The sequence below is a fragment of the Octopus sinensis genome, linkage group LG27, assembly GCF_006345805.1.
Source record: "Octopus sinensis linkage group LG27, ASM634580v1, whole genome shotgun sequence".
Taxonomy (NCBI): domain Eukaryota; kingdom Metazoa; phylum Mollusca; class Cephalopoda; order Octopoda; family Octopodidae; genus Octopus; species Octopus sinensis.
The window spans coordinates 14,490,343-14,495,342 of NC_043023.1; the positions used below are offsets into that span (position 1 = coordinate 14,490,343).

A 5,000-nucleotide genomic window follows, 5' to 3' on the forward strand; every position below is an offset into this window, starting at 1 on the left:
AGGTCGACTTTGCCTTTCAGGGTTCGAGAAATTAAGTACCAGTTATGCACTGGGGTCGATGTAATCAACTTAATCCCTTTGTCTGTCCTTGATTACCCTCACTATGTTTAGCCTCTTGTGGGCAATAAAGAAATAAGAAACGTTGGCACACCGGGTGAAATTCTTAGCAGTATTTCTTCTGCTGTTACGTACTCAGTTCGAATTCTGCTGCAGTCGACTTTGCCTTTCATCCTTTCTAGGTGCAATTTCATGGTCATTCATGACCAAAAGGGGTCTTTACGCTTTACCCTACGTACATATAATGGCGTAGAGGGGGAGGGCTGGTATGTATGGGTAACTCTTTTACTTGTTTCAGTCATTTGACTGTGGCCATGCTGGAGCACCGCCTTTGGTCGAGCAAGTCGACTCCAGGACTTATTCTTGTAAGCTTAGTACTTATTCTATCAGTCCATTTTGCCGAACCGCTAAGTTACGGGAACGTAAACACACCAGCATCGGTTGTCAAGCGATGTTGGGGAGACAAACACAGACACATATATACTTCTACTATAGCCTCAGGCCGACCAAAGCTTCGTGAGGTGGATTTGGTAGATGGAAACTGAAAGAAGCCCGTCGTATATAAGTATATATATATATGTATATGTCGAGCTTCTTTCAGTTTCCATCAACCAAATCCACTTACAAGGCTTTGGTCGGCCCAAGGCTATAGTAGAAGACACTTGCCCAAGGTGCCACGTAGTGGGACTGAACCCGGAACCATGTAGTTCGTAAGCAAGCTACTTACCACACAGCCACTCCTGCGCCTAACTGCTGGTCTTTCATAAACAATCTTGTGTCTCGGAGTGCAATCCCATGGTTATACAAAGGCGGTCTTTATTATAACTATCGAACACCCATCAATAAACAATCTGTAGCATACAACACAAGGGAAGTAACTAATACTAAACGTCTGTGACTGATTACTTCCCTTTACCCACTTTTTCAACCTTCTACCTTTATTAGATGTTGCTATACGAAATCTTGTTTGACAATTCGATTACCTTCAGCTTTACAAGAATGGTTGGACCGCCAAGTATTGTTCTATCTGCCGTAGAATAATTGCGGATTTTATCTGCATGAAACCATTGATAGATTACTAGCAGTACTCAACTAGTCAAAGGAATTATTCATTTACCAGGGCATTGTTGATGTGAGTAGGTATACACACGCAAAGGCGGCGAGCTGGCAGAAACGTTAGCACGTCGGGCGAAATGCTTAGCAATATTTCGTCTGCCGCTACGTTCTGAGTTCAAATTCCGCCGAGGTCGACTTTGCTTTTCAACCTTTCAGGGTCGATAAATTAAGTACCAGTTACGCACTGGGGTTGATGTAATCGACTTAATCCGTTTGTATGTCCCTTCTGTGTTTAGTCCCATGTGGGTAGTAAGGAAATAGGTATTTCGTCTGCCGCTACGTTCTGAGTTCAAATTCCGCCGAGGTCGACTTTGCCTTTCATCCTTTCGGGGTCGATAAATTAAGTACCAGTGAAACACTGGGGTCGATGTAATCGACTTAATCCCTTTGTCTGTCCTTGTTTATCCCCTCTATGTTTAGTCCTTTGTGGGTAGTAAAGAAATAGGTATACACACGCACACAGACAGATATTTTTTGTTTTAGTCACTTGATAGTGGCCATGCGGGGGGCACCGCCCTGAAGGGTTTTAGCTGAACAAATCGACCCCAGGGCTTTTTTGTTTTAAAGCGGTGGAGTGAGATAAACACTGACATAAACACTCATACATAGGTATATACATACATACACACACATACATACATATATATATATATATATATAAAACACCACTCGCGCATGGCCGTTGCCAGTACCGCCTGACTGGCCCTCGTGCCGGTGGCACGTAAAAGCACCCACTACACTCTCAGAGTGGTTGGCGTTAGGAAGGGCATCCAGCTGTAGAAACTCTGCCAGATCAGATTGGAGCCTGGTGCAGCCATCTGGTTTGCCAGTCCTCAGTAAAATCGTCCAACCCATGCTAGCATGGAAAGCGGATGTTAAACGATGATGATGATAATGATGATATATATATATATATAAATACAAAGTGGGACAAGAATGCAAAAAACGTTCACTTATAGAGAATAACAAGCTACATAATGCAAAATTTTTACTTTTTAAAAATTCCAATTCTAAAGGGTCGAAACAAACCCGAGCAACGCCAGGCGATACTGCTAATTAATACTAAATCCATTTACATGGGTGCCCTGGGGCTGTAGTATAAAAATTTACTTAATGAGTGTGCTGTGCAGGGGATCTGAGTCAAAAGCAATTTCATTTCATTTAATTTCATCTAGTTTCAGCTCACGAGCTGTGGCCATGCTGGGGTACCGCCATTATTTTGACTAAAAAAAAAAAGAAGTCTTTCATCATAGATCTGGTGAATCAGGTCTGACCTGGGGTTAAACAGCAATTGCAACAACAACAACAACAACAACAGAAATGTCTTTATTAAAATATCTCACATACTTTTTTTTTTTTTTTTTACACAATATTCTGAACCATAAAGTATATAAAATTTTTTTATAAATTCATTTAGGGATCAACTGATCCCTTTGTCTTTACAAAACTAAGGTCTTTAATTAAATAAATGTATATATATATATGAATGTATACACACATAAATATATATATATGTGTGTATTATGTATGTGCATATATATATGTATATATACACATACATATCTATATCACGTGATCACGTGACCGACCAGACCATCAGATGTTGTTACACATCGCTGGTCACAATGCGTTTGCATTGTTTTAGCCTTCGAATAACACCACCCCGCTGGCTAAGCGAGCAGGCCAACATATCTATATATGTGTGTGTATATATATATATATATATATATATATACACCCACACACACACACATATATATGTGTATGTATATATATATATATGTATGTGTGTGTGTGTGTGTGTGTGTGTGTGTGTATATATATGTATGTATGTGTGTGTGTGTGGAGGGTTTCATATTTAAATATTGGATTGTCTCTTGAGTGACAGGATGAGAATTTAGCATTTAGCTGTGTGATTGGTTAATTGATGAAGAGGGGCGGAGTCGGGGAGGTAGCTCCTCCACTCTGAGCTCTGCCTTCTATTGCTATTTTAAATATTTCTGGTGCTGCGACGGCATGGGCGTGGCTAGAGTATGGAGCTGGTGGTGGCCACTGTAAGCTGGTTGGTTCTATGTGATGAAAACTGACTGTGGTCCTTGGAGGCGGGGAGCTAGAATGAGAGAGAGAGAGAGAGAAATGGGGATGAGATGTAGATAAATGGATAGAGGGGAAGGGAGAGAGAGAGACAGAAAAAGGTTAGAGATACGTAGAGAGAGAGAGAGAGAGGTACAAATAAAGAAACGAGAGAGAATAGATATAGATAGATTGATAGATAGAAAGGAGGGAGAAAGAGAGAGAGAATAGATAGACAGATAGATAAATACATATATAGGGAGAGGAAGAAAATAGATAGATTGAGAGAGAGAGAGAGAGAAAATGAATAAACAGATAGATAATAGATAGATAGATATATAGACAGATAAATAGATAGATAGATAGATAGAGAGGAGAGAGAGAGGGAGAGAGAAAATGAATAAACAGATAGATAATAGATAGATAGATATATAGACAGATAAATAGATAGATAGATAGATAGAGAAGGAGAGAGAGAGGGAGAGAGAAAATGAATAAACAGATAGATAATAGATAGATAGATATATAGACAGATAAATAGATAGATAGATAGATAGAGAAGGAGAGAGAGAGGGAGAGAGAAAATGAATAAACAGATAGATAATAGATAGATAGATATATAGACAGATAAATAGATAGATAGATAGAGAAGGAGAGAGAGAGGGAGAGAGAAAATGAATAAACAGATAGATAATAGATAGATAGATCTATAGACAGAAAATAGATAGATAGATAGATAGAGAGGAGAGAGAGAGGAGAGAGAAAATGAATAAACAGATAATAATAGATAGATAGATATATAGACAGATAAATAGATAGATAGATAGATAGAGAAGGAGAGAGAGGAGAGAGAAAATGAATAAACAGATAGATAATAGATATAGATAGATATATAGACATAAATAGATAGATAGATAGATAGAGAAGGAGAGAGAGAGGGAGAGAGAAAATGAATAAACAGATAGATAATAGATAGAGATATATATCAGATAAATATATAGATAGAGAAGGAGAGAGAGAGGGAGAGAATAGATGGACAAATAGATAGATAAAGAAAAGGGAGATGTATTAGATAAATAGAGAGAGAAAGAGAATATATATATGTGTTTATATATATATATATACAAACACACACACACACACACACACACATATATATATATATATATCATAGCGTTTTTCAGATGGCCAGATAACCGAAGAGATGGTGTTGTGGATTTCCACCTCGGCATCCGGAACTCAGAGTTTTATCTTGGCTACCGAATAATTGTCACATATTATTTTACAGATAAATTCCTTTATTTACATAATATTGAGGTCTCTTTCTTTCTTTTGTTATCTTACCGTTTTTTACCAATATATATACTCTCTCTTTTACTCTTTTACTTGTTTCAGTCATTTGACTGCGGCCATGCTGGAGCACCGCCTTTTAGTCGTGCAAATCGACTCCGGGACTTATTCTTTGTAAGCCCAGTACTTATTCTATCGGTCTCTTTTGCCGAACCGCTAAGTGACGGGGACGTAAACACACCAGCATCGGTTGTGAAGCAATGCTAGAGGGACAAACACAGACACACAAACATACATATATATATATATATATATATACATATATACGACAGGCTTCTTTCAGTTTCCGTCTGCCAAATCCACTCACAAGGCATTGGTCAGCCCGGGGCTATAGCAGAAGACACTTGCCCAAGGTGCCACGCAGTGGGACTGAACCCGGAACAATGTGGCTGGTTAGCAAGCTA

The 5,000-nt window shown here is 38.7% G+C and overlaps 1 protein-coding gene across 1 annotated transcript in view; it reads right to left on the reverse strand.

Moving 5' to 3' along the window:
* Positions 1–2,951: 2,951 nt before the first annotated feature.
* LOC115225097 (serine-rich adhesin for platelets) overlaps positions 2,952–5,000 on the reverse strand; it is a 74,929-nt gene continuing 72,880 nt past the window's right edge. The window contains exon 23 of the mRNA XM_029796024.2: positions 2,952–3,283. The gene's annotated coding sequence lies outside the window, so the exon portion shown is untranslated. The remainder of the gene's footprint in view (positions 3,284–5,000) is intronic.